Source organism: Erithacus rubecula (assembly GCF_903797595.1).
Source record: "Erithacus rubecula genome assembly, chromosome: 11".
In the NCBI taxonomy this organism is placed as follows: Eukaryota; Metazoa; Chordata; class Aves; order Passeriformes; family Muscicapidae; genus Erithacus; species Erithacus rubecula.
In genome coordinates, this window is record NC_136663.1 from 9677015 (window position 1) to 9694709 (window position 17695).

Consider the following 17695-nt stretch of genomic DNA (forward strand, 5'->3'; position numbering starts at 1 on the left):
CTGAGGCTTCAGACACACTCTGTGATGTGTGGTGTCATAGCACGCACGGAGAGGCAACGTGGGGGTAATGACAAGTGCACACACCAGAAATGCATACACACACAGACACAGGCTGTACAAGTGTAGGCACATGGAAACAAAGATGGCAATGCATATATGGTATATACTATACAGTGGCATATGAGAGCTTGGGGGTGTATATACCAAATGTCTGTATATACTATATATGGTGATTAAAGAATGCATATGCATTCATGTTCTCTTTTTTCTTTCTGTCTCTTCTGTCTTTCTGTGGAGCTGTTGCAAAACTACCAGATTCAACCTCCTGGGGAGCCTTTCTGGCCAAGGTTTTACAAGCCAGCACCTGCTTTGCCTGCCTGACTTCTTTCTATATTTATTCCTCTGCACCCGGTTTTTGCCTTTGCCTGCGGAACTGTCACAAACATTTGTGCTGGCTTTTGACTGCACAGGACTTCAACTTGCAAGTCCTAAATCTGCCTTTGTGCATGGTGGAGGAGCAGGTGTGTGTGTGCATGGTTGTGCATGTGTATGTCTGAGCATCCCTGGTTCTTGCTGTCTGCATTACATGGCCTGTGTCCCTGTGATTCTGCAGCAGTCCCTCTGTTCTTTGCCCCTTCAAGATGTTTTTATGAACCAAATATTCTCAGACATCCTGCATATGTAATTTGTAATTTTTCATTTAAATTGGCCACCCCTGACCCAGTGGCTGCTTTGTAGCAATTTGTACTGCTGTTCAGGAGGCTTGAGTTGGATTTTATTCTCCGACCCCCAAGGTTTCACTTCCCAAGCTTAGTACTGTGGCAAGGAGGAGGATTTGTGTTGTTGCCATGTAGCAAGGAGCTCCTGGTTAGGCTATGGTTGGACATGGATGTGTCCATCCCTCTGATTTCTCTCTTCTGTGTTGTTTGGAGTGGAAGGTGCTCTGAAGCAGAATCACTGAATGCAGGTGCTTAGGTACCTCTGGTTATAGTGATCACAGTAGCAAGGGAGAGGGTGTAAAGCCATTTCAGCTGGAAAAAGGAGAGGAGATCCTAGTGCTGTGCTGGGGAAAGTCAAGCTGGGGGAGTAGCAAGTGCAGCCTGGAAGAGACATGTGCTTGTTCCCAGTTCGATGGCTATAACTTGCACACACTGAAAAGCAGTGCTGGGCTGCCTGCCAGGAGCTGGGGAATGGCTTGTCCTCATATGCTCAGGCCCCTGCACTCCCACCCCTTCTTAACAGTTCTCTTTGCTGCTGAAATGGGAGTCCCTCTAAGGTCACAAAAGCATTAGTCCCAGGTTTCAACCCCAAGAGCCATAAAGCATACCCTGCCTGACCCCTGCTCAAAGGCAAAAGCCATGTGAGCAACCCTCAATCCCCTGGGTTTCGTGTCCCTGTCCCCACCATGTGTGCCACTGCAGCCTGCATTCCTCTCCCATTCTGTAAGCCCTCTGCCTCTCGTGCTGACACAGCTAATGTTTCTCTGCTGGCAGGGCAGGCAAGGTGGTGGCATTTAACTCTTAGGGAGAGCTTTGATCTGTTCATCTCTGGTGGGACACCAGAGCTGTTAGGGCTGGTGTCTGCCTGTGATGGGGATTTTGCTCTTCCAGGTGTTCCCCTTCCATGCTTTTGTTCCTTTCCTTTGACAATTCTCTACTTCATTCCACTGTTTGTCCTTGCAAAAAGCAGTACCTTGGGGATTGTTTTCTGCAGAGGGCTGGAAAACTTGAGTCAGAGTTGGTAAAAAAAACCTGCACAAACCTGACACTTTTTACCTTGGTTTTGAGAGTATCTCTCGTTTCTGACCATGGAGAAATCTCTGGGTGACCCTGCTGCTGTGGGAGCACACAGCTCCTGTGGGAGGTTTAAGTGGGCTTTTGGAGAAATAATTAATCAGCTACACATGGAGAGCTAGTCCCATTCTGCAATGCATTGAGGTTGTCCTGGTGTACCACTTAGTGCCACTTGGACTGTTGGCTCTTTAAAGCTGCTGTTTTGACCACCAGTGTAATGAACGTGTGCTGGGGCTGCTAGGCAAGGTTGATTTTTTTATTTTTTTTTCCAGTGGTAATAATGGATCATTGAGTTAAACGTGGGTGTCTTCTAAAAGGCAGAGACCTTTGTTACCTTTTAAAGCAATGATTTAAATGTTTTCTGTCACCTGTGGGTGCTAAACTCTTGCTGCCACGGGCCCCAACCACTGTTGAGTTCCTGGAGGTAATTGCAGAGCTTCTGTCACTGCAAGATTTCAGCTCCTCCCAAAGCCTGTGCTCCAGTACCAGCGAAAGCCAGATGTATTGTAGTGTCACTTTTTTACAGTTTGTTTTGGCCATACATGGGCAGAGTCAGCTCTGGAATTCCTTCCCTATAAATTCAATAGCATCTTGTGGGTGGTGCTGGGGAATCACTCTGGTCTGGTTGGATCGCCTTGCCTCGGCAGCCTGTTTGCCTTGCAAATGTCCTGCTGTGCACATTCCTGAGAGGCTGCCTGCCCCTGGAGCCATGGCTGCAGCTACCAGGAGGCTGCTGTCCCATGCTGGCAGGCAGAGTCAGCCTTTGCTGTTGAGGCTTGGTGCTTGTGGCAATGCTGGCATGGGCATGTTGCTCTGGTGTTTGTGCAGGCTCTGCAGGGAGAGTGATGCCCTCTGAGGAAACTGCCTCTTAAACTTGGTTATGAGTTTGAGCATTGACACTCAAGTCCCTTTTCCAGGGGTGGGGAGGCTGGGTGCTCCCCAGTTCCCACCTGTGTGTCCCAGCAGGGTTGATGGGTGCTGCCGTCCTGGGGCACCTTGTACCTGCAGGGATCTCTTGTCTTGTCCTTCTGTTTGTGCCTCTCTTCAGAGCTGTCTTTTGTTTTTGTGGGACTTTTTTCCCATAATGCAGGTTTGAATACGTGCTCTTTATAAAGCCCTAGCTTGATAAGCCAGGTGAGGGGAGGTTTCCCTGTGCCAGGTGAGCAGCCAGTGTGGGATGTGGTGTGACTGATGGCTGAGCCTGCCTTTTCTGGGCCAAGATGATGTTGCTATAACCACAGCCTAAATCTGCCTATTTGCCTTCAGAGAACACTCCTAAAAGTAGTTCTAGGAGGCTTTCTGTTGGTGAGTAGAGAGATGAGAGAGGTTTGTTGCAGGAGTTGAGTAGCAGCAACTCCTGGAGTTGCTCCCATTGAATCTTCTGCGCATCCCTCGTAGGGGACAGAGATGCAGTGCCACCCATCCTTCCAGGAACCCCTGAAGTGCAACTGAAGGTGATTATGTGTGGCCCCATGTCCAGGCTGTGTGTAGGTCAGCAAAGGCAATGTGCTCAGCTCATGCTTCAGAGGGGCAAATCATCCCTGTGCCAAAGCCAGGGAGAGAAGGGTGATTTTTTTTTTTTTTACATCCTTTGGAGTTTTGATCTCCATATTTGGAAATGTTTACCCATTGCTCTGATCTATTGCAAGGGAGGGGAGGTGACTCAGGGTCTGGTGGAAGCAGGATTTGAATTCCTGTAGTAAGGTTTTTTTTTTGCCCCCCCCCCCTTTCTTGTTTTGGAAGCTTGTTGTGGTCAGTTTTCAGTTCTCTCTTGCTCCTGGACCTTGTTCCAAATTTGATGTGCTCGAGAGGGAAGCATGTTAGCAAAGGAGCTTGTCTGAATGCTGGTAAGTGCATCATTGCTATTATAGCAAGCAACTTGGGATTTTTTTTTTGTTGTTTTATTTAGTCAGATGGATTGCATCAAAGTTTGTGCATTGCTGGTGGAGGCAGGCATGTGGTTCAACAGCAAGGGACCCAATGAAACCTTCTGTAGCAGGGAAAGTTGGCTTAGTGGATTGGTCTCAAAGGCAAAATGTTTCTTCAGGAGTAGGTATAAAGATAATTTAAGCCAGCTCCCATTCAGTCACACTTTTCCTTCTAGTTTCACTGGTTAGTGCAGCAAGGCAGTAGATCACTATAGAGTTAAAGGAGGATATATTCATGTGGTCAGCAAGGAAAACAGCTTATGTATGATTTCTGTCTCTTAAGGAAGAGTGTGTGTGTTAAAAGGCTGCATAACACATGGACATATTTCTCTCAAAGGTTAATATTTAACTCTATACTCTTAGTTGAAGTTTAGCTGCTGTAACTGGATAAAGTTTGAGTGTCTGAGTTTTTTCTTTTTCTGTATTTTTCCTTAGTGTTAGGTTTCTAACGTCTGATATTGTAGCTGGCTGGTTCTTTTTGCTCTTTCCTTTCTATTTCCTGAAAGGAAGCTGCAGTTCATCCAGACAGTCAGGAGTGTGGGGGGAACCTGGAAGATGCTCCTTCCTGTTTTATTCATGGCAGCTAAAATCATGCTGGGGAATCTGGAGCAGAGATCCACCATCCTGCATTCCTCTTGTCTTTTGGAGCATGTAACAGAGTGCTTTTAACACTGCTCTGGGGGTCATGGAGCAGCCAGTCCTGTGCCTCAAATGGGAAGCACTGCACTTCATCCTTTTACTTTGCAAGGGGCATTGGTGAAAACCCTTTTATAGTTCCCAGTGCTGGTTAGTAATCCTTATATCTTCTCAGCTAACTGGTACTTTTAGGCTTCTTCAGACTTGTTGCTTCATACTCTCTATCTTAAATTTAAGACCACTGTTAGCAAGTTAAACCTCTTGTCAATTTTCATTTGCTCTTTTAAATAGGGCTTAATGCTCATTGTTTTTTCCAGAGACGTGGATTTGTAGCAGGTCCTTGAGGTACAAAGCTGTCTAGATTGTCCTGAAGAGGGAAAGATAGTTTGCTTGAGGGTGGCTGTGTGATAAAAAGCACTCGGCCACAAAAAGTGATGAAGGACTGCTGGAGCCTTTTCTGTGGCTGGGACATGCTGGGGGTTTGTAGAGTTCAGCTGCATTTTAATCTTTGTTGTTTCAAAAGACTGATTGGATTACTGCAGCTTTTGGGGTCAGGGCCTGGCCAGGCTGAGCTTGGTGCAAAGGAAAGAACTGCTGTCCTGAAGAGTGCCCAGCCTGAAGGGGCAGGGCAGGTGATGAGTTAGGAAACAGAGCCCTGGGAGCTGTCACAGCACCTGAAACCTCTGCCCAAGGACTCCCCCAGCAGACACTCATCCTCTGTCGTGCATGGGGTGCCAAGCTGTGGAATTCTGGCCATGGGGCCATGGTCTGTGTTGGTCCTTGTGTGCTGTGCTTGCCTCTGTGTGTGCACACGTGGCCCTGTGTGCTGGCCGTGCTTCTGGTGGCACATGGATGTGGCACACGCAGGCTTCACCAGCTGCCTGTGGCTGAGCTTGATGCTCTGGGAACAGCATGGTGGGGCTGGAAATGATGATGTTCTGTTCCCCTCGCAGTTTCCTCCTTTTCCTGCTCACCAGGACATGCTGTTTGCTGGAAGACAAGGATGAGCAGTGCCTGGGTGCTGTTAGTCAGTGCTCCAGGCAGGGCTAGTCTGGCACGCCTGGGAAAGCGCTTTGTGAATCTTAATGTTCACATGCTGATCCTTCTCTGTGCAACATCTCACCCCTGCAAGGATGTGACTTGAGAGCTGGACAGACTGTGAAGGATGAGCTCCCATGTGCTGCCTGTGCCCCCCTTTCCTGGTGGGTGCTGGGCAGAGCTGGGGGAGCTCAGGAGGACGAGGCGATGCCCACGGCTGGGACTGCAGGCTGCCAGGGCTCTCCATCTGGTGTTTCTCCAGGACCTGAGCAGATTCAGTGACCACTGATGCTATCCAGGATCCACAAAGGATTTTCTCCTGCTCCAGAACAGAGCCATTAGGGGCTGACCTGTAAATTAATACAGCTGTCTAAAGATTTTTTTTTCCTCCTCTAGCCTGGCACCTGGTAAACACTGCAGCCTGAGAAGCCTTCCATGGCACTGGCCCTCGAGAATGTTCAGAGAACTCCATGCCTGCCCTTCTTAAGCTTCTCTCAGTCTCTATTAATGATGTATTAAACGCCAAGGACTTGCTTTAGCTCCCATGTAGGGAGGTTTGGTTCACAGCCCATCCTTCATCCTGGCTGTTGCCCTGATCAATCCAGGGCTGGCACTGCATAGTTGGCAAAGGGGTTACACCAGCACTGTGATTTGAGTGCTCTGAGGGAGCTCAGAATGCACTGAGGGCTGGTGTTTGTGCCCCAGGGCAGGTAAGAGCAGCTGTCCCAGATAGCAGGGGACTAGCACATGTGGGTGGAAGGGGGTGAAGGTTACAAACCTCTGCACATCTTATACTTTGCATTTCTTTAGGCAAAGGTTTTGGATCCCTTAAAGTACTAAATTGTGCCTGAAGGCTGAGGGAAGTGGTGTTATTGTGGTGTGCAGGCATAGAAATTAGGGCACTGTATGGCAGACTTGGGAAAAGTGTAAATCTCTGTATTTCATGTGATGGATTGTGCTCAGCTCCTGCAGACAGGTGGGTGCTTTGTGGCCTCAGGCAGAGTGATGCTGTCAAACCCATCTCTTACTCTAATAAAGTCATATTTAAAATATTTCTGCATCAGTTGCTTAAAGGTAAATCAAGAAGCATTGAGTATTTCATAAAGTTGATGTGCGTTGCTAGTGTATGACATGATCTCCACAAGTGTCATTACATTAGAAATTTCCAGATGGCACTTCACCTAATTGTAGGGCTGCTCTTTCCTGGGATCTGAGTGGAGTGCAGGCTTTTAAGAAATGTCTGTTGTTATTAGCTTTATCATACACCTTCTCCTGTACCAGCTGGTCACACAGCAGGAGGTTTCACTCACAGCCAAATTCTTCAGTCAGCTTTGGGGGGGGACTTCACTCCTGTGAGTTAGGTATTTGCATTTGGGATGAGATCTTCAGGTGAGAGCAACTTATTTGCCTCCAGTGAGTGTGTTGGTTCAAGGACTAATGTGCCCAGAAGGAGGAAAGGGATTGCTCTTGTTGCTTTACTGATGCCCTGGAATAGTTAACTGTGCTTACTGCTTGTCCTGGTGGGGGAGGACAATGTTTTAAAGAAATATCAGGTTTCAGAAGCCTGGCTGCCTGTGGTGGAGAGGAAAAGAATCCTTGTGCTGTGCTGTCTCACACCCCTACTGCAAAAATATCAGAGGGACAAGTTCGGGTGAAGCTGCCTGTTTTTGGCAGCCACTTCCCTCCTACATCCTTGTTCTTCAGGTAAATCCCTCTTCAACTCCATTTGCTGTTCCCCTTTCTTCCCTGAAAAGTCATTAGCATCCCTTGAAATTAAGAAAAGGACAGGAGGAGGGAATAAATGGATGTTAAGAAGTAGAAAACAATCAATTAAATAGTACATAGCATGTAATTTTGCTTGGAAACTTACCATGAAATTGAGGAGCACTTTAACAACTAGTAATTTAAATTGGATTTGAACACTGTTAATGAGTTGTTTGCATAGAAATTTTGGTCATTTCACAGCAGGTTGTTGTCCTAGGTACCCCTTCATTCTGTAAAAAAAATTAAGAAATTTCTTGATGAGGAACATGCTGTAGTCAACTGGTCCAACTACTGGTAGTAAAAGGTGGTACCCTGGACATTTTGCAAGGCCGTGTTAGATTCAGAGCCATTTACATCTTTTTGCATCAGGACTTCCAGTGTTAAATACATGGGAATTTGATGCTTTTTATCTAAAAAAGCTTGTTAGTGCTAAAAGGTAGGAAAATAACATTTTCACTATTGCACTCACGAACATGATAGAGTTGAGGAGGCTGAAGAAGCTCCTCCAGGCTCCTGGGGTTGGGGTTTGCAGCTGTGGGACTGACCCATGAATCTCCTAGCTCAGTCCTTATTACCTCAAACAAATCAAAGCAATGCTTTGGGATCTGATCCTGACTTGCTCCACCTTAAGAGGAGCAACAGAGAGGTGCTGATTGCCTGTGGGGTATTTGTATTTAAGTTATTAGTCTTGTTTTTCCAGTGTTTAATGCTTTCCTCCACCACTGTTTTACTTCTAAAATGCCAAGTATTTTCAGCAAAAGGCAATATCAGCCTGATCATGTTGCTGCTTCGCTGCTGATTGTGCTGGGAACAGGCTCTATAGGAAGGCAAACGCAAGTTCCTTGTCGCCTGTTGCTGAATGAACATCCCGTTTTCAGAGCAGGGTTTTTGCAAATCCGTGGGTATGCTTAGCATATGGAAGGGGGTTCCAGTATCAAAACAAATCTGGCCTCCTGTTTCTGAATGTGTAGGTTGTTTCTTAGAAGATGGAACCTTTAAAATCTGTCCCTGCAAACATGGCTGTTAAATCCTGCTATTTCGAGAGGTGTGAGGCAGCTGTCTGCACTGAGATAAGCTATAAAAAGGCAATATTTTCCAGAGCTGGCTTTTTTAGCTATACCTGCCAGACATCTTGGCCAGCAGGAGTTCACCAAGAGTGTCACCACTGATGCCCTTTTATGCACAGGGTTCTGAGCGATGTAAAAACTTCTGGGCAAGTTTCCAGGGTCAGCTCTTCCATCTCTATTGGGTGAAATGCTGCTATGCAGGAAGGGGCATTCCTTATGGAGGAAGGGGGCTTGTTGGCTTGGTGTTCTTACGTGGTCTCATGTTATTTTCTAGGTGATTGTTTGGCTTTTGTTCTTAATTTTCTTTGTGTCTTTCTTGTTGATTTGGCGACCATGTCTAACCACAGGGGGATTTGAATGCCCTCGCTGTTATTTAGTGGAGGCATTCCTGTTTGCTATGTAGTCCTGAGGGTAGCTGGTGAGTTCAGATTAAACCAAGAATAAAAATTGCAATTTTTCCCTCGGATGAGGTTTCTCACTGTTGTTATCACACAGGCTTCCTGACACGTGTGCTTCCTGCAGTGCTTTGTTACTTATCAGCCAATTCTCTGGCAAGATGTGCAGGTCTATGAAAGCTGCATCAGATCACCTTGCAGAGGGATGGAGAAGGATGTGGCTTTTGAGCATGTTCCCAGTGAAGTATTTCTGAAAGCTGGGAGGGCACTGGGGATGGGTGTGTTGAAGTGACTGGAGCCATTCCTCAGGTAGGTGTGGAGCTGGTGTGTGTGGGGAGATGGGTGAGATCCATTGGTGGAGGAGTGCAGGGAGCCAGAAACCCCAGACAACCTAGGTGCTCATGTTGCTAAAAGCTGGTTCTTTATCTCGACTCAGTGAGCTGCCTAACAAGTACTTTTGCCCTCTTATTTTAATTGAATGAGCATTTTATCACCTTGATTTCTGGGAAGTGCTCCACCTGTTATGCAAATCCCCCATCCCGAATGGCTGTGGTTGCCAACCAACCAGCCCAGTTCTGTGCATGGGTGGAGGGTTTTGTTTTCCCTCTTGCGATCTTTTTATTCACTGAAGCCCAGGCAGCCTCTTAGTCACCTCTGGATGTCCTGTGTGTTGTGGGGAACCTTTTTTTTGTAATTATTATTTCCTTACCCTGATTTTCCATCTATACAGTCTACTCGCCTCTTTTCCAGCTTCCTTCTAAAGGCAGACACACACTCAGCTGGTGGAATTGGATGTAGATTTGATAATTTCTCCCTGAGCAAACAGGCATGTGTGTCTGCTTGTCCAAAATCCTACTGAAGACTGAATAGAAGTGAGATGTGGGGTTTGAAATAACCCCAGTGAGTTATTTCTAGCTGTGATCTCTCCCCATGGTACTCCCACCAGTTCCTCTACATCTCAGGGTTTGAGCTGAGGTTGAACTGGGCTGTTAAAGGCCTTTTGTTTCCCCACCACCCTGTCTCAACTTTTTTTGAAAAATGCAGATAAATTTAAGTGATAACCTTGTAACAGAGATAAGGAAGAAAAAGTCTTACTGGTAAATTAGTCTGCAGTGGAGGGAAAGCAAACACCGAGGGAACCCACACTGAGCTACCCTGAAATGCTGAGGTGGCTTATTTATCACTTACTAGCCCAGTAAATGTATCCTGGGCTTTACAAGTGGGGAATATGACAATCCTTGTCCTAAAGATTCTGCAAAGCAAGGCAGACAAATGTGCACTTGAGGTCTGTGGAAGGGCTAGCACAGGTAATTGCTGGAGATCAAACTCCAGATAAAGCAGATTCCTGGAAGAGAAAGGCTTTTGCTGTGGGAGTTGTGGGTGATGAGAAGGATTTTTCAAGTGCTGGAGGAGTGGATCGAGAGAGGAAGGTAAATGGGTATGGAGGGAGGTGAGAAGACCTGAAAGGAAAGAATGTTGAAGGGGAGGGTAGAAAGTGAGAAAAAGAGTAGGAGGAAAAAAAGAGCAGCAAGTCTGCTGTGGGAGGGGATGGTGTAGATGTGAGCAAGATGACCTTAATGTCTCTTCGTTGTGTGTTACAAGCTATGCCATAACTCAGCTACTGCAATTAGTCATCTCCCAGGGTATGAAGTACCAGTTTCTTCTCTGGATGGAGTGTACTGGTCCTGGCTGGAATCCAGCACTGGAAGATCTCTTGGCCAGATTGAATGCCCCATGTGGTGGGGTGCTGGGTGGTCAAATCCTGTCTGTGTCCCACTGCCAAATGTTAATAGGCAAGTGCATAAGCAGCTTGTCATCCTCTGCTTTATACCCTCAAAGTTAGATAGTCCCCTAGAGACTCAGACAGCAAATCAGAGATTGTGTGTGTGTGTGCATATGTAGAAATGTACCTCCAGCTAGCTTATCTTTTTCTGGGGCTTGTGTCTGATCCCTATCTATTTTTGTGTGTCTCCTTTTACTGTTGTTCCTGCTCAGATTTTCCTTCTGACTCCTCATTTCCCCTGCAAAGTAGTTGCCCATCCTTCTAGTTCTTTCCTAATTGCCCCATTATTTAGACACATTTTTTGTAGCCTGTATACAGCGTGGGAGCATGTAGGACATCTCTGGAGCTCAGTCCATCTACTGTCACGGCATGCTGTTCCAGCAGGAGAATAACCTGAGTTCAGAACATCTCAAATTGCCCATTATCTGTGCTCATTTCTTGCAGTCCATAATTTGGGGGTGGGGAAGCGAGGGGAAGAGGAGGCGAGTGGTTCTAAACATGACTCATCCCACAGTTGATCGATACAAAATGTTCCATTACATTTTCATTGTCAAAAATGACTCTCCTCTCCTACTCTCCCTTCTGTGAGGTGCTGCAAAGGCTGCTTTGCTGGGCTTAGTGGTGGTGGCATGGCCAGCTTGGTCAAAGGTGTCTGAGTTTTGGTTCAGACTTCACTTTCTGGGTGGGCTGAGGTTGAGCGTGGTGGAGGTGACCTGATTTCAGAGGGGAAGGAGATTCCTGGCCGCTCTCAGGAGATTTGGTGTTGCTCGAGGCACGGATCAGACCTGTTTGACAAGAGGAGTCACTCCCAGCCTTTCCCTTGGGGAGAGAGGCCAACAGATGTGTGAAATGTAAGGCAATATTAAGGGACATAATAGCAAGTATCATGGGCTGTCTGCCAGCAGCCCCTCTGGGCTGGTGCCACAGATCACTCCCTTGGGTTTGAGAGGCATTTCACTGGTGAGTCCTTGCTGGATTTCCTGCTGAGTGCAGTGATGGGGTGGAGATGAAGCTGCTGGGTGTTCTCTTGCCTCCAGGTATGTTTAGGGCAGTGATTTTATGATCTGTTTACTGACCAGGAAGGGTCAAAGCTCACCCAAAGCTGCACAGATGTTGCCAGGTGTATATAAACATTTATGTGTAGGTACGTATATGGCATGGCAAAGAATTGATCCAAGTTTTATGATTCCATTTGTCCTGTCCTTCTTCCTGGCATCTTCATGAGCAGCTTTATGGGCAGCCCTTATGGGTGGCAGTTGGCTGTGATCGTACTTGTGTACAGGAGGCTCTCTGCCACCCTGGCATGAGAGGGGAAGTATCACTGGGCTGACCTCAGCAGCATCTTCAAAAGGGTACAAAGGATTTGCAGTTATTTCACATCTTCCACCCACCATAGTCAAGGCCTGATCTGTGGGTGAACTTGCAACAGCACTTTATTAAATAAACCCCACTGTTAACAGGTAGGGTTTTGTTGGGGTAGTCTCAGCCTGTGAGGGAGCAGGCTGAGTTTGTGAGCCTGGGCTCCTGACAGTGTTTCCTGTTGGTATAAATGGCACCAATGGCATCTTCTGCTTCATGCTGTGCTGGGAGAAGGTTCTGCCAGGAGCTGGGCTGTGTGGTGTGCTGTGGTGGCAGGGGCAGGACCCAGGATATTCAGCAGTCCCTGGTGAGATGTGTAGGTTGCTGCTGTTCTGTTTTGGAGCTGCTGTCACTGCAGCAGAACGTTACAGGATCCAGGGCGCACACAAATGTGTTTACAGAGCAAATAAGGGTGGGAGAGAAAAAAGGAAGAGCCTCAAAGTAGCTTTGGGTGATTTTTAAGTGGTAAAGCTGAAAAATTCCTGAGCATATGCAATTAATGTCTGTTTAAACAGAGACTTCTTTAATAGCTGAAATATCAGCTCCTAGGGAAGATCTTTCCTGGTGGGTTTTTTTCATCTGCAGCCACCTGCCCTGCTGGTGTGTGCAGGGGGATGTCTCCAAAGGTGCCTGGCTTCATGTTTTCGGTTGGGCTCGTTAGGTGTTTGCAAAGGGCGATGCCGCCCTTCTTTCCTGGCTTGCTTCCACTTCTCTGACTGTCTGGAGGTAAAAGTGGTGAATTCCTATGAAAACTCACCCATATGGGTCAGAGGGTCCCACGCCTGATGTAATTTGTTTTTATGAGATGTTGTTATTTGCTCGGATCCCAGAGGAATATGATGCAGAATAAGCTCAAGGGCTTCTCTCCTGCTGGAGCTGTGTGTGCTTTGTCTGTGAGCAGGCTGCTCTCCGAGCAGCAATTCTGGTGAAAGCTTGTGAAGTTCTCAGAGCAAAACCACTGGGGAACGGGGTATGTCGTGGAGGCAGGAGAGGGTGGGAGCAAAGTCTTTGTAGGCTTGACCTGCCTGTTAAAACTTCACAGGGTCTTACTGGCTGTATGGATGTCAAAGCAGCAGCCTGCTGTGGACACGATGCTGTTTGTGTGTATTTTGCTTGATTAAAAAAAAAAAAAAAGTCATGAGGATGTTTTTAACAGTCTTGCTGAGCACCACTGTCGCCCTTCTCATTAGCTACAGCAGTGACCTGGGGCTTTCTTCTTATGCTGGAACTTGCAAAGGTATGCTTTTTCCCTTTTTATCTTTTCCTTTTACAAACACCATTGAAGTGCCTCTCTCATGCTTCAGCAGCAGTTGCTTCAGCCTGTGCTGTTGTCCACGTGCAGGTTGGAGCCTCCTTTTTTGCTTTGACACGTAGCTAGCTGTGAGGAGTGGTCTGCAGGACCTGCTTCAGTGGGGCTACACCACACCTGAGCTCAGTGATGCACAGGGCCACATCCCTAGCAGGTGTGAATGGCAAAGTGTGGCACCTCACAGCCTGTTTTGTCAAGGCTGTTATTCTCTGAGTATAAAGAAACCACGTTAAACTCCTTGCAGTCTGTAAGGCTTTGAAAGCATGACAAGGACATGATATTCCTCTCTGAGCTGTAGCTGCCGGATCACTTGGTGCAGTTCATTTGTTGCTTCTGAGTGCTGGAAAAAGTCGTGCAACAAGCCATGCTCCCTTGTTATATCTCTTTTTCCCTAGAAAAACAGGTGGAGATGTTTATCCCTCTGTCCCACTTTCCTTCTTCCTCCCAACCTTGGCACTGCTGTCCTGCTGTTGTGGATCACTTGTGTCATGCACCAGTGTAGCATTTGTCCCTCGAGAACACACCAGTCACTGCTGATTTGCCTCAAATCATTGTCCTTGCAGTCTTGAATAATACCACAATAAGCAGGTGGAGCTGATACAATCACTTCCAACGCAGCAGCTGACGGCAGCTGGGTCAGAGTCTTTCTCACTGTTTCCTGCCAGGGGAGAAAATAAAGCACACGTGAAGGCAAAATACACGAGTTTTCCCCTTTGTCTCTCCTCCCTGGCACTCAAGTCATGGTTTCCACAACAATGAAGAAGTCTCAGCCAATCTGTTTCACGGAAGAGGCAGAATTTCTTAGAGTCAACGTTTCCATGTCTGACAAAGTTAAAAAAATTTAAAAAAATAAAAGAAAGAAGGCAGAAAGGGCAGAGAGACTACATGTGGTCTGGCAGGCAGCCAGGCAAGGAGTGCTCTTTGGGGTTATTATTAGGCAGATAACTGAATCAAGAGCTTAAACATCACCCTGGCTTTGATCGCTGTGGTGCTCTTCGTGAAGTGCTGATGCACATTTCATACTTGTGAAAGAATGTATCGTAGGACCTGAAGCCACTTTTAAAAACCATTTTAATTTTTCCTTTTCCCCTGCAGTAACTAGGCTGTCAGCAGAGTTCCTGGGAAGTGTTTACAGGTGCTCCATGGGGAGCTACTGCTAGTTTGGAGCTTGCAAATTCTTTTCCCACTAGCACCTCTGTATTTCTGCCCCTGATAGGAACCATGCCTAGAGTTTGTATGTGTCAGAGCTGTCCCTGGGTGAACTGGACTGCTTGAGGATTTTCTAACCCCATCTCAGGACCTGTCATGGCACAGAGGAAGTTTTGGGGTCTGTGGGTTCTGGTTTGGAAGGTGTGTGTACAGAGGGGTGCTCAGAGCTGTGGGGACACCCTGTCACCTGCAGTGCCCTATAAAAATAGGGGACATGTGGGAAGTGCTTTTGATGATGAGAATTAACACACTTGAGGAACAGAATCCGATGGAGAAGAGTACAGGGTGGGATGACATGGGCGGAGCTGCTGGCTGGGAAGTTTCTTCTCAAGTCCTGGAGACCAGCAGAAGAATGTCTGTTTGTAATGCTGCTAGATACCATGTATCTGTGTTCCCATCTATAGATGGTATGTGCAAGGCTATATATAAATGCTGTGATGGCTGGTATTTTGGCTGATACACTCACAGTTTTGTGCCACATTGAGAGATTTAAAAATATCTCCCTGTTCCAGGAACATCTATACCATGGCAGATGTCATCTGGCATGGGGAGTGGCTTCTGTAAAGGGAGCTCAGCATTATTACTATAAGCCTCAGTAGTCTATTAGAATATTTATTGCTTCACTGCCACCACAAGACATGTGAGGTGTGTTATTTCTGCCTGTCAGAGTTTTTTCACACATGCAGGCAGGCAGCATCTGTCACTGCTCACTGCGAGTCACTATCTTTCATTCTCAATGAACTTTTTTTTCCAGCTGGAAGGATGGCAAAGGCAAAAGAACTACACAGAGCTGACGAGAAAGGAGTTCATCAACATTTATTTACCTTGGAGTTGTGCCTCTTAGGACTGTCTTGTATCTGGGTCCTTCTTGGCCAAGACACAAGTCACCTTGTTGCTTGCTGTTTTTTGATTTCGAGGAGAGTCTTTCTACCTGTTGTGTCAGGCCCTGTGGAAACCTGATATGAGTCAGAGGTGTCTCTGTTGCAGGAGACAAAGAGTAGGACGGGAAACAAGTGAGAAATTACATGCTCAGGACTTTCTTTTGGGAGAAGCTCTCAGGTTCCCCAGGCCTTAATTCATCAGCTTAGGGCCTGGCAGCACTGCCTCATCTCCAGTTTGTGTCAGTGTGAGCAAGTCCTGTTCTTGTGTGTCCTCACCACAGAACTGTGGTGTTTTTGTGGTGGCTGTGAAGCATTGGCTGTGCCAGCCATGTTGTGATGTAAGAGTGTGAACGCTGGCATCACCAGCAAGCTCTGCTTGTACACATGGGGTAATTCTCCCTTGCTTGTGCTTAGGACAGGGTTTGGATGGAGTCTGTCAGACTAGAAGGGCTGGGGAACATGCTGAGGTTTGTCCCTTCATTCTAGGGAATTCCTGGACCTGCAGAGAAAATAAGGCAGTAAAAACCAAAAAGGAAACATGTGAGAAGTCACACTTGAGCCTTGACCTGGATCTCTTGTTATGGGTTGCCTGTGAGGTGTCAGTGCTCTGTTCAAATCCTCCTCTGTGAGCTGACATGAGATGCTTGTCTGTAACTGGAAATAAGGGAACCAAAACTTTCCCTTCTGTGTTGGGTGAGAATGGATGTGGGTTCATTCCCTGTGTTCACTAGTGAAGGGGGAAAAATGATCAGTGGAGCAGCAAAGGTGTGGAAAGCAGGATGAGATGTTTCATGTGAAGATTGCCAGGTAGGAAACATCCCTGTTGGGCTCCTTATTTTTCTGAGCCCATCAGGTCTTCCATGTTCCCTGCCCAGTTTACCCCGTTTGTTTCGATGGTGTCAACAATGGCTAGATGTCCCTGTCTGCTGGCTCTTTGTGGAGCAGAGGTGTTATTTGGAGAAGGTTGGCTGCAGAGGCTGGAGGCAGCCTGGAGCTCCATGGAGCTGGCTTAGTGAGTCACCATGGCCACAACACTGGTGCTTGGCAGGTGTTGAACATCCAGAGGGGTTCTGCTTCCTGGGCAAGGGCAGAACAGGAGAGGAGTATTGTGGGTTTACACCTGCTAGAGGCACAAGGGGCTCTTGGGTCTGGACCAAAGTAGAACTTCAATTTTTTTTTTTTTTTTTTTATCACTTCAATGATGGACAGAACCATGTCAAGAGCAGAGGGCTGTTTTGTGGTTTTTCTATGCATCTCCTGTTTCTTGCATCCAGCCCATAGTTCTGTCCCTGACCCAGACCCTCCTGCTGGAACAATGAGCACATGTGGTAATTCAAATAAAAATAAGTCTGGTACCTCCTTCTGACCTGGTGATGGACTTGCAGTGTTCTCCTGACTGAAGAGGAATGGGAGGAACATATCTTGGGACTTTCTCCTCCCTGCTGCAGCTGGGGATGGGGCATACAGCAGACCTTGGGGTTTGGTTCAGACCCTGTCCATGCAGCCCAGGGAAGGCTGTCAGCTTTCCCAGCAGAGGCTGACACTCTGCTGACACTGCTCACCACCCTTGCCGCCGTGTCTCCGCACAGACCCCGAGCGTGCCCGTGGCAGCTGAAACCCAGAATGCGCAGAAAGCCGGGCTGGGGTGGGCGTGCTTTGGGCGAGCAGGGAGGAGCTGTGGAGACATCTCCGGTGTCGCCTCGCTGGGTGCCAGGAAGCGAAAGACGAGCCGGGTGGGCAGCCCCGGCACACGGGTGCACATTCTGTACATTCTGCAGCCTCCCAGCCCGCCTGGCATTTCGGTGTCCTCACACCCGCTGAGCCTCTCTTTGTGCCCTTTTGTTCCCCGCTCCGCCTGTCACTGAGGTGCGCCTGTTTATCCATCGGGCTCTACAGCCTATAAACAGGATGTCTCTGTGTTTCCTTTAGCCCAGTAACACTAAACCACCCGGGTGCAGATAGCGCTTTAGGAACCCTCCTGCTGGCTGAATGAGCCTGGTGTTGGTCGTGGCCAGCTTAGATGAGACAGCACATGCCTGTATATATATACATATATATATATATATATATATATGCATCTAATAGGGATGTGGTATGAGTTGGCCACGGTGAGCAAATTCACATTGCTGTAAAGGAAGTAAGTGCATGTTTTAGGCAGGGTGGCTGAAACGGGACACCGATTTAAACCGGATCCTGAATATACAGTTTGTAAAAACAAGCTGTTGTATAAAACTCTAAGCCTGTGAAACCTTTTAAGGGAAAAAATTCGGCAGTTTATTTTGTTTAAATGATGCTTCCCAAAGATTTTCTCACTATGCCAGAGTCCTGGATACTGAGAGCCTGTCAGTGAAAAAGAGAGTGTGGAAAGGCGTTGCATTAACTAGTGCTTGCAGTGCTGAGTGAAATTTTGAATGGGGAAAACAAAATCAGAAAACAAAAATGCTAACACACTATTTTAAAAAAATTTCCCATTCAGAAAGACTGAAGTGTTCAGGCTGTGTAAAAGCAGCAAAGATAGAAGTCATTCTTCTAA

At 47.2% G+C, this 17695-nt stretch overlaps 1 protein-coding gene across 5 annotated transcripts in view; it reads left to right on the top strand.

The window, feature by feature from the left end:
* The window catches only part of LPP (LIM domain containing preferred translocation partner in lipoma), a 315895-nt gene that overhangs the window by 21392 nt on the left and 276808 nt on the right, over positions 1-17695 (top strand). The window contains exons 3-4 of one of the 5 annotated variants that reach the window (XM_079315245.1): positions 298-347; positions 3537-3640. The exons of 3 other annotated variants lie outside the window; for them this stretch is intronic. The gene's annotated coding sequence lies outside the window, so the exon portion shown is untranslated. The remainder of the gene's footprint in view (positions 1-297; positions 348-3536; positions 3641-17695) is intronic. One more of the 5 variants, XM_079315244.1, reaches the window with a different exon arrangement.